This window comes from Symphalangus syndactylus, chromosome 2 (genome assembly GCF_028878055.3).
Source record: "Symphalangus syndactylus isolate Jambi chromosome 2, NHGRI_mSymSyn1-v2.1_pri, whole genome shotgun sequence".
Classification (NCBI taxonomy): domain Eukaryota; kingdom Metazoa; phylum Chordata; class Mammalia; order Primates; family Hylobatidae; genus Symphalangus; species Symphalangus syndactylus.
The window spans coordinates 146245179-146257909 of record NC_072424.2 but is presented as its reverse complement, the minus strand read 5'-3'; positions in this window follow the sequence as shown (position 1 = coordinate 146257909).

Genomic DNA, 12731 nt, shown 5'->3' with positions numbered 1-12731 from the left:
AAGATATTTGGGATCTGAACTCAACACTTGACCAAATAGACCTGATAGACATCTACAGAACTCTCCACCCAAAAACAACACAATATACCTTTCTCTCATCTGCACATAAAACATATTCTAAAATCAACCATACAATCAGGCATAAAACAATCCTCAGCAAATTAAAAAAAATTAAACCCATACCAACCACACTTTCAGGCCACAGTGCAATAAAAATAAAAATCAATGAAAGAAAATCACTTAAAACTATACAATTACATGGAAATTAAACAACCTGCTCCTGAATGACTTCTGAATAAATAATGAAATTAAGGTAGAAATCAAGGAATTCTTCAAAACTAACGAGAAAAAAAGATAAAGCATACCAGAATTTCTGGGACACAGCCAAAGCAGTGTTAAGAAGAAAGTTTATAGCACTAAACACCCACATCAAAAATTAGAAAGATCTCAAATTAATAACCTGACATCATAAATACTGGAACTAGAGAAACAGGAGCAAGCCAACTCCAAGGATAGAAGAAGACAAGAAATAAATAAAAGCTGAACTGAAGAAAATAGAGATGCAAAAAAAAAAAAAAAATACAAAAGATCATTGAATCCAAGTGCTGCTGCTTAGAATTAATAAGATCGACCACTAGCTAAACGAATGAAGAAAAACAGAGAGCAAATGCAAATAAACACAATCAGAAATTACAAAAGTGACATTATCATTGACCTCACAGAAATAGAAAAAAGCCTCAGAAACTATTATGAACACCTCTATGCACACAAGCCGAAAACCTAGAAGAAATGGATAAATTCCATGAAACATGCAATCTCCCACAATTGAACCAAAGAAAAATTGAATCCCTGAAGAGACCAATGATGAGTTCTAAAATTGAATCAGTAATAAAAAGCCTACCAACCAGAAAAATCTCAGGACCAGGTGGATTCACAGCCAAATTTTACCAGATGTATAAGAAAGAGCTAATACGATTCCAACTCAAATTATTTTTTAAAATCAAGGAGGAGGGACTCCTCCCTAACTCATTCTATGAAGCCAGCATCAGATACCAAAACCTGGCAGAGACACAACAAAAAAAGAAAACTTCAGCCAACATCCTTGATGAACATAGATGCAAAACAAAATACTAGCAAACCAAATACAGCAGCACATCAAAAAGTTAATCCACCACAATCAAGTAGGCTTTATCCTGGGGATGCAAAAGAAAGGCTGCTTCAACATACACAAATCAATACATGTGATTCACCACATACAAAGAACTGAGAACAAAAACCACATTGTCATCTCAATGGATGCATAAAAAGCCTTGGGAAAAATTCAACATCCCTTCATGTAAAAAAACCTTCAACAAACTAGGCATTAAAGAAACATGCCTCAAAAAAATAAAAGCCATCTGTATTAGTCCATTCTCACATTGCTAATAAAGTCATACTGAGACAGGGTTATTTATAAAGGAAAGAGGTTTAATTCACTCACAGTTCTGCATGACTGGGGAGGCCTCAGGAGACGTACAATCATAGCAGAAGGGGAAGCAAACTCATCCTTCTTCACATGGCAGCAGAAGAGAGAAGTGCCAAGCAAAGGGGGAAAAGCCCCTTATAAAACCATCAGATCTTGTGAGAACTCACTCACTATCATGAGAACAGCATGGGGGTAACTGCCCGCATGATTCAATTACTTCCCACCAGGTCCCTCCCACGACACATGGGGATTATGGGAACTACAATTCAAGATGAGATTTGGGCAGGGACACAGCCAAATCATATCACCATCTATCAAAAACCCACAGCCAACATCATACTGAATAGGCAAAAGCTGGAGGCATTCCTCTTGAAAATTGAAACAAGACAAGGAAGACCACATCTATTCAACATAGTACTGGAAGTCCTAGCCAGAGCAATGAGGCAAGAGAAAGAAAGAAAGAAAAGGCATCCAAATAGGAAGAGGGGAAGTCAAACTGTTCCTGTTTTCAGATGATATGATTTTATACCTAGAAAACCTCATAATCTGTTCCTAAAAGTTCCTGGATCTGATAACTTGATCAAAGTTTCAGGATAAACATTCAATGTACAAAAAATCAGTAGCATTCCTGTATACCAACAACATCCAAGCTGAGAGCCAAATCAAGAACACAATCCCATTCAAAATAGACACAAAAATATTAAAATACCTAGAAATATATCTAAGCAAGGAAGTCAAAGAGCTCTACAAGGGGAACTACAAAACACTACTCAAAGAAATCAGAAAGTACACAAACAAATGGAAAAACATCCCAAGCTCAAGGATAGGGATAATCAATATCAATAAAATGGGCATACCGCCCGAATCAATTTACAGAGCCAATGTTATTCCTATCAAACTATCAATGGCATTCTTCATGGAATTAGAAAAAAAAACCAGTTTAAAATTTATATGGAACCAAATAGGAATCTGAATAGCCAAGACAATCCTTAGCAAAAAGAACAAAGCTGAAGGCTTCACGTTACCCAACTTGAAATTATACTACAAGGCTATAGTGATCAAAACAAGAGGGTACTGGTATAAAAACAGACACAGAGACCAATGGAACAGAATACAGAGCCCAGAAATAATGCTACATACCTACAACCATCTGACCTCCAACAAAATAAACAAAAACAAGCAATGGGGAAAGAACTCCCTATTCAATAAACAGTGCTGGAATAACTGGCTAACCATATGCAGAAGATTGAAACTGGACCCCTTCCTTACACCATATACAAAAATAAACTCAGGATGGATTAAAGACTTAAAGGTAGAATCTAAAACTATAAAAACCCTGGAAGACAACCTATGAAATACCATTCTGGATATAGGACTTGCAAAGAGTTTACAATGAAGATGCCAAAGGCAATTGCAACAAAAACAAAAATTGACAAATGGGATCTAATTAAAGAGCTTTCACACAGCAAAATAAACTACAAACAGAGTAAACAGACAACCTATAGAATAGGAGAAAATATTTGTAAGCTGTGTATCTGACAAAGGTCTAATATTCAGAATCACACCAGCCAGAATGGCTATTACTAAACTTTTTCATGGGGTTGTTTTTTGCTTGTGAAAAAGTGGCCAAATAACATGAACAGATACTTTTCAAAAGAACATATATATGTGGCCAATAAGCGTATGAAAAAATGCTCAATATCAACTAATCATTTCTGCAATGCAAATTAAACCACAGCGAGATTCCATCTCACACCAGCCAGAATGGCTATTATTAAAAAGCCAAAAAAATAACAGATCCTGCTGAGGTTGTGGAGAAAAGAGAACACTTACACGCTGCTGTTGGAAACGTAAATTAGTTTAGCCATCATGGAAAGCAGTTTGGGGATTTCTCAAAGAACTTATAACAGAACTACCATTTCACCTAGCAATCCCGTTATTGAGCATATACTCAAAAGAATACAAATCATTCTACCACAAAGACCCATGCACCCATATGTTCATTGCAGCACTATTCATAATAGCAGACATGAAATCAACCCAAATGTCCATCAACGGTAGACTGGATTTTTAAAAATGTAATACATATACACCATGGAATACTATGCAGCCATGAAAAGAATGAAATCACAATTTTTGCAGCAATATGGATGAAGCTGGAGGCCATTATTCTAAGCCAATTAATGCAGAAACAGAAAACCAAATATCACATGTTCTCACTCATAAATGGGAACTAAACTTTGAGTACATGCAGACACAAAGAAGGGCTCACAGGCACTGGGGCCTACTTGAGGGTGGAGGGTGAGAGGAGTACGAGAATCAAAACACTCCCTATTGGGTACCATGCTCATTACCTGGATGACAAAATAGTCTGTATACCAAACCTTTGTGACAAGCAATTTCCCTTATAACAAATCTGCACATGTACCCTGAGCCTGAAATAAAAGTTTAAAAAAGAATAAAATAAAATAACATATTATACCACCATTTTTTTTTGAAAAAGGTAAGGCCATACATTTTAGCCACAAAACAAATCTCAAAACATTTTTTAAATGCTTAAAATTGTACAGCATACATTTATTCACCATAATGCTATTAATTAGAAATCAATCACAGAAATATCTGAAAAATCATTAGATATTTGGAAATAATCTTATACATTTTTAAAGTAACCCATGGGACAAAATAAAAATAAACCACAGGGGAAACTGGAACACATTTTAAAAACTAATAAAAATAAAACAAAATTCAAACAATTTGCAATATAATTAAACAAATGCTTAGAGGATACTATCGTGCTTGACGTGCTCATGTGGAAGTCAATGATACAAATGTCTTCAAGAACCTGAAAAAGATGATCAAAGTAAATGAAGTAAATAAAATTAAAGAAAAAAGGAAGACAATACAAATCCTTAAAATGAAAATAGACAAAGAAAGAGAAAAAAATCAATAGAACCAAAATTGGTCCTTTGAAAAGATCAATAAAATCTCTAAAACTCCAGCCAGACTGAATAATAGTAAATGAGGGAAGAATTACTCTACTAAGATGGTAAGAGAAAGGTACACTTTCTTAAGATTCTACAGATTTAAGAGAATAATTAAGAAATTTTATGTGAAATTTCATACTAACAAATTTAATGTTAAATAAAATGGATAAATTCCTCAAAAGACACAAATTGCCAGAATTGTCTTAAGAAAAAATAGAAGACCTAATACATCCTTTATATAATAGAAAAAAATGGAAACTTTTTAACCAAAAATTCCAGATTGTAGCCCATGTAATAAGGCAAAAACAAAGGATAAAGGGCATATACATTGGAAAAGAAGTAGTGAAACTGTCTTTATTCACAAATGGTATGATCACGAACATGGAAAATCCTGAAGAATCTATGAAATAGAGACTAGAACTAACTGGTGTATTCTGCAAGGTTTCTGAGCATCAAATAAACATGTAAATATCGGCTGGGCGCAGTGGCACATGCCTGTAGTCCCAGCTACTCAGGAGGCTGAGGCAGGAGAAGCGCTTGAACCCAGGAGGGGCAGTTGCAGTGAGCCAAGATGGCGCCACTGCACTCCAGCCTGGGTGACAGAGCTAGACTCCATTTCAAAATAAAAACAAAAAGTAAATATTCCTACATACTATCAAAAAATGGAAGTTTATAGTTGAAGCCCCATTTACAACAGCATCGAAGTATGACATGCTTAAAGACAAGCCTAAAATATGAACAAGATCTATAAATCGACATCCAAAAATACTGCTGAGAGAATTAAATTAACGAAGACCTGAATAAATGGAGAGATAGATGTTGTTCATAAATCAAAAGACTTCATGTTATTATAATGCCAGCTTTGCCCAATTTGATATTGACAAACTCAAAACAATTTTATTCAACAATCCCAAAAGGTTTTTTTTTCAAATTGACAAGCTGATTGTAAAATTACATGGCAGTATAAAGGATCTAAAGTGTCAAAAGCAACTTTAAAAAATTGTCTCACAATCTGATTTCAAAAATTGCATAAAGACACCAAAATGAAGAGAGTGGAATACGGCAAGATAGACATATTGATCAATAGCACACAACAGAGCATTCAGAAGCAGACTTACACACATATGGCCACTGAGATTTAGATGAGTTTGGCAATACAAATCAATGTGAGAAATGACAGTGTTTCTAACAAATCATGTTGGAACAACTGAATTAAAATGCGAGGAAAAACATCTGGACACTTACATCACACCAGTGACAAATATTAATTAAAAATACATTGTTGGCTGGGTGCTATGGCTCACGCCTGTAATCCCAGCACTTTGGGAGGCTGAAGTGAGTGGATCACTTGAGGCCAGGAGTTTAAGACCAACCTGGCCAACACAGTGAAACCCAGTCTCTATTAAACATGGAAAAAAATAGCCCGGCATGGTGGCACCCGCCTATAATCCCAGCTACTTGAGAGACTGAGGCACAAGAATCACTTGAACCCAGGAGCAGAGATTGCAGTGAGCTGAGATCACGCCACTGCACTCCAGCCTGGGCGACAGATCAAGGCTGTCTCAAAACAAAATGTATTTTAGACCTAAGCATAAAAGCTAAAACTAAGAACTTTTGAGGGAATTGTGAAAAACAATATTTGAGACTTTGTGGTTATCTCTTAGATAGAAAACAATATAAATGTATCATAGAAGAAAAATTTGATAAATTGGACTTTATCAGAACTAAAACATTCTGCTCTTGAAAAAATGAAAAGAAAGAAAAGGCAAGCCACATAAATCAATAGCCTGTGTCCAGACATACAGAGAACACTTGCAACTCAATGAGATAAACAAAGCATGAAAAATGAGGAAAATTTTCAAAAACATACTTTCTAGCAGGACAAACTGTCATAAACACATGAAAAGATATTGAACATTTGAAGTCATCAATGAATAGAAGTTGGAGTCATAATGACTAAAATATGCATATTAAAATGGCCTAAATTTAAGCGGCTGCTGACAGTCTTTCAATACTGAATATAATCCTAGGCAGCTGAAAGGCCTACACTTTGGTGGTGGGGATGTGAAATGATACAACCACTTTGAAAAGCAATTGAGCAGGATTTTAGGGTTAAACATGCACTTTCCCTATGACCTGGAAATTCCATAACTAGGTATTTACAAAAAAGAAGTGAGACTGTCTGCCCACAAAAGATGTGCACGTGGATGATCATGGAGGTTTTATTGATAACGGCCAACAGCTGAAAATGATCCCTATGCCCATCAACTGTGAATGAACGCATGAGGTGCTGTGTGGCCATACAATGCAATATGGCGCAGCAATTAAAATTCGGAAATTATCGATATCAACAAAAGGGTGGGTTAGCTCAAAAACATTGTGCTGAGCAAAAGAAGCCAGATAAAAAAAACTGCAATAATGTATATTTCAATTTATATTAAACCTAGGAAAGACTTACCAAATCTATAGTAATAGAAAGTGGCTGCCTTGGGCCAGGCTTGGTAGAGGGGGGTGACTGGGAAGAGGCCACTGGGAGGATGGGACTCTGCTGTGTCTTGATGGTGTACTGACTATGAGGGAGAAGAATAGGGTCTGGAGACCAGGAACCTGAGGCCAATTTGCACTGACTTCCTAGAACTGGATCAAAAGGAAAACCCCGCCTCTTCATGCCCAAATGACAAAGGATCAGAGGCTACTCCCTCTGAGGCCCATGCAGCCTGGCCCACCCTGCTGATGCTGTCCCTGGGCTCAGCTGAGCCAGTGCACATCAGGTTTCTCCACTGTGAAGTCCCTCCCTTGTGCTCCTTCCAAACTGTCCTCTTTGGGAGGGAGCTGCTGTGCGCAGACCACAGGGATGGAGCGGGAGTCTCACACCACCCCTATAAAGCTGCATGTCAGCCTGGATTACTTGGAAGTTTTGTGCGTGGGAAGCTGTTTGTTCTCCCTCACTTCTAATTTATCTTGTAATTTGTTTATATCAGCATGGACTTGTACGTTTATCTTATACTTTGGGTGATGATCCACTAACTTGATTTTGCTTCTCAAATTGTACCAGTTTTGGCTCTTTACAAAGCACTTGCAGCTCCCGTGTGCCTTATAAAGCCACCTTCATGCACCCTGCAAGTCTCTGCCTTGCCTCCTGTCACTGCAGATGGATGCCAGGGTCTTCCTGCCCACTCAGGGAGCCATTCTGGTGACTGGCACAGAGATGAGAAGATGAAGGTTAAGATGACAGGATGGGGAGCTTACTTTAACTTTGCTCTGATGGAGATTGTAATTTAATATGTATACATTGTGCACCCATATTAAATCTGACAGAGTGCACCCTCCCCTCTGTGCTCTTCCTCCAAAGGACATGGAACTTTAGCCTAACCCCAAGGAAAATGCCAGGCAAATCCCAGTGGAGGGAAGTCCTACAAATACCTGACAAGTGCTCTTCAGAACTGTCAGGGTCACCAGGATCAAGCAAAGTCTGAGAAACTCACAGGCAAGAGTGAACCAAGGAGGCAATACCCACCCGAGAGGCTCCAGATGAGACCCCGAAAGAGAAAGGGACATCGAGTGAAAACAAAGGAGGTCAGAGTGCGGACTTTAGTTGGTCAGACTGCACCAATAGTGCCCATCCGTTGTGACAAATGGGCCACACTGACATAAGCTGTTACCCCTGGGGTGTGCTAAGTTGGTCATGTGGCGGGATGTGATTTAAGATGATAAATGGAATAGAATAAACAGATGAGGGTCTGGTGCAGGGCTCACGCCTGTAATCCCAGCAATTTGGGAAGCCAAGGCAGATAGATCACATGAGGTCAGGAGTTCGAGACCAGCCTGACCAATATGGTGAAAGCTGTCTCTACTAAAAATACAAAAATTAGCTGGGCATGGTGGTGTGCACCTGTAGTCCCAGCTACTTGGGAGGCTGAGACAACAATTGCTTGAAACCAGGAGGAAGAGGTTGCAGTGAGCCAAGATCTTGCCACTGCACCCCAGCCTGGGTGACAGAGCGAGACTGTCTCAGAAAAAAAAAAAAAAATGGACAGATGGGCTATAAAAACTCTGAATTACCTTTGCAGTTTTTCTGAAAATCTAAAACTGTAAGCTGTGACAGAAGAACATAAATTGTGAAGATTTCATGGACATTTATCACTTCCCCAATCAATACTCTTATCATTTCCTATGCCTGTCTTTAATCTCTTATTCCCGTCATCTTCGTAAGCTGAGGATGTATGTCGCCTCAGGACCCTGTGATGATTGTCTTATCTGTACAAATTGTTTGTAAACCAATTGTTCGAACAATATGAAATCTGGGCATTCTAAAAGAACAGGATAACAGCGATTTTCAGGGAACAAGGGAGATAACCATAAGGTCTGACTGCCTGTGGGGCCGGACAGAACAGAGTCATATTTCTCTTCTTGCAAAAGCGAATAGGAGAAATAGCACTGAATTCTTTTCCCAGTAAGGAATAACCCTGGGAAGGGAATGCATTCCCAGGGGGGCCGATGGATGGCCGCTCTAGGGCTGTCTGCCTTATGTGGTTGAAAATAAGGGGTGAGATACGCCCTGGTCTCCTGCAGTGCCCCCAGGCTTGTTAGGATTAGGAAATTGCAGCCTGGCGAATTCTAGTCAGACTGGTTCTCTGCTCTTGAACCATTTCCTGTTAAGATGTTTGTCAATGACAATGCATGCACAGCAGGACCTGGAACCTCATTAGTAATTCTAATTTCGCCCTGGCCTTGTGACTTCACTCTGCCTTCTGCCCTTGTGATCTTTTGTTGCCATTTGAAACACATGATCTCTGTGACCCACTCCCTATTTGCACACTCCTCCCCTTTTGAAATCCCTAATAAAAACGTACTGATTTTGTGGCTCAAGGGGTATCACGGAACCTGCCGACATGTGATGTCACCCCCGGAGGCCCAGCTGTAAAATTTCTCTCTTTTGTACTCTTTCTCTTTATTTCTCAGACCGGCCAACGCTTAGGGAAAATAGAAAAGAATCTACGTTGAAATATTGGGGGCTGGTTCCCCCAATAACAATGTCTAATTAATTTCCAATTAAAACCCTTCACAGCAGGATACTCTGTGGCCTGCAGAGTCAGGGGACCCCCAAGGTTGGGGGTGGCTCCATTGCTGGAAGCCAGGCTTGAGCCAGGATGCATGCTCCTCACCTCAGCTCCTCCTCTGTGAAACTATTCTGTGTTGTTGTGAAGATTAAGTGAACATACATAGATGCACAACAATTAGATTTTATTTACTACACATTCATTTGTATAGAAATATAAACATCAAAATATTTAATTTTATAACATATATGCAATATGAATGCATATCACATATACACAATATGGACATAACATATATAAAATATATTCTACCTATATGTATAATATACAGCTGGCCCTTGAACAACATGGGCTTGAACTGTGTGGGTCACTTCCAGGTGGATTTTCTTCTGCCGCTGCCACCTCTGAGATAGCAAATCAGCCTCCCTCCTCCTCTGTGTGCCCCATGTGAATACCATGAGGATGGAGACCTGTATGATGATCCATCTCCACTTAATGAATAGTAAATACATCTTCTCTTCCTTATGGTTTTCTTAATCACATTTTCTTTTCTCTAGTTACTTTAATGTAAGAATACAGCATATAATACACATACAAAATACAAACATATAAACACAGACAAAATATGTGTTAATTGACTATGCTATTGGTGAGATTTCGGGTCAACAGCAGGCCATGAGTAGTAAGTTTTGGGGTAGTCAAAGTTATGCATGAGTTTTGACTATGAGAGGGGTCGGCACCCCTAACCCCGCCTTGCTTAAGGGTGAGCTGTTTGCACCATCCTGTGAGTGTCTGTCATGGGATGCGTGCTGCTGACACGTTAGCTGTTGCTGTTAGTATGAACAGATCGCACCTGCAGTACATCTCAGGTCCAAGGTGATCTGGGAGCAGAGCCCCTTCAGCTTGATCTCCTGCCTGGGCATCTCTCACCCCAAGCCTGCCTCACTTGTGTGCACACAGCAGCAGGTGCACAGTGGCGTCATAGCCAGGAGAGCAGAGGCTCATCCAGAAGGCAGAGGTGGCCCTGTGTCCTGTTTGCTGAATGTACTTGGAGTTAGAAAGATGGACAGCCAGGGCACAGGGCAGCCCCTGCCCCTCCTTCAGGGGAGTGTCAGTCAAATCCTGCCTTTACCTTTATGATTGGGTTTTTCTGTATTTGTTATTACTCTATTTTCCCCACACTTCCAGCCCTGAAGCTTTTATAAATGCTTTTACGATGCTGTCTTTGAAAGCTGTAGGGTTCACTTTCGGGCCACATTTCCTATAAAAATGTTAGCCATGCAGATTGGGGTAGCGTGAAGATGTTACAATCCAGTGTTCCAGCAGACCCCTGAGTTTCCGAGTCCTCATTTAACCGAGCCACCTGTTTTCCCCATGGGGTCTTAGAAGGAGCTGGAACAAACCGAGAGGGAAAACCAAGCAAAACTCTGCTTTACTTTGGATGGGTTGGGTAAGAGATCCCAGTAGCCTCAGACCCTGTGTTTCATGACTTGCTGGACCATGCAGAGGACACCACTTTGTTTTCTGCTCTAGGAAGGCCTGAGCATTCCCAGATCAAATCAGGCACTAGGGCTCATTCCTATATATTTCCCTTTGATGCCCATATCTTACTGTCAGCAGGCATCCATTTGACGGCACAGAAGACGGATGTGACAGGACCCTGGCTCACCAAGAGCTGCTTAGGCCCCGGCTCTGCAGCAGGGCTGTGCCCACAGCCCCAGCTCCCCCACTCTGTCCGCATGGCTGGGTCCTGCATAGGAGGAAAGAGGGGCCATGAAGACAAAGAGCCAGGAAATTGGGGTTTCGGAGGGCAGGCCTGCCCAGAATGCATTCCTATAAATCCTGAAGGAAGAGGGTGGGAGACAGCCACCATTCTGCTTTACGTATGCAAGGAATACGTGAGGAGCCTGAATTCCCAGGAAAGGTGAGACATCAGGGCAGATGCCGACCCGTTTGTCTTGTTCCTTTCTCGCTGTGAGTGCAGAAGAGGACGGTGATGGACACTCTGGCTTCCGCTGCAGGAGCTCCACAGCCAGGGACCCCCTCTGCTCCCTTCGCCATCTGAAATCGCATCTGGCTCCTCCGCCGCAGACACCGGGGCAGCACTGGAAACACACCCCGAGGATAACTCAAAAACCCAGGGCCACTTTCATAGACGCCTGAGGTTTACAACCACCCTGTAAAATGCAGGGGACGGCTCCTTCCACTGAAGTTACTTATTCCTACAGATGAGTCAAAATTGCACTGAAACAACATATCTTCCCTTCTTTCGTTCCCCTGAAAAAAATCCCAAACCATGGTCCTTTTCCCACTTACTCTGCTTATCCTCCCAAGCCAGGAGCTGAAATGGCCCTTTTTTCAAGCCTGATTTGCTTAATCTTCAATTTTAGCCCATGGAGTCATTCATGGGAACTGATGCAACCACATCAACATCCCCTGAGCCGGGGTTTTTCAACCGCAGCACCCTGACATTCTTCATGTCTCCCCAGTTCTAGGAGCAGTCAGTGCAGATAAGAGCAGCACAGCAATGACGTCACACCCACAAAACCCGAGAAACGTAATGAATGAGAGAACTAAAAGTGAACGCGGCAGCAGCTTTACATCTCAGTGCCAATTCGAGATGGATATTGCCATCGATAGTCAGCAGCCTCGCCTGGACGCTCCACCCTGCCCACTATGCTATGAAACTGCCTGAGTCATCGCTTTCCTCCCTGCCGTTTTATGTAATAGTTATTTCAAATATCCTCCAGCATCCTCACACCACACAGGGTTCCCTGCCTCGGGAAACACAAAAAACACAGAAGCCACATGCAAATTTCTTTTGCATTTTATATTAAAGCCTAAAAAGTTACTTACTTTTTTGTTTGCCTTCCCTCCTTCCTTTAGGTTGATCCCACCCTGTGCCTCCGGAGCTCCCTTCCTTTCGCCTCAGACATTTGGTTCATTCAGTTGTGATCTGTCTTTCTCCTCTCAACCTCTTCATTTCTAACAACTTCTCATCAGCACTGTGACGGTTAACACTGAGTGTCAACTGGATTGGACTGAAGGATGCAAAGTACTGTTCTTGGGTGTGTCTTTGAGCATGTTGCCAAAGGAGATTCACATTTGAGCAGTAGGCTGAGAGAGGCAGACCCGCCCTCAATCTGGGTGGGCACCATCTGATCAGCTGCCAGCGCGGTCAGAATTAAAGCAGCCAGAAGAACGTGAACAAACTGGACT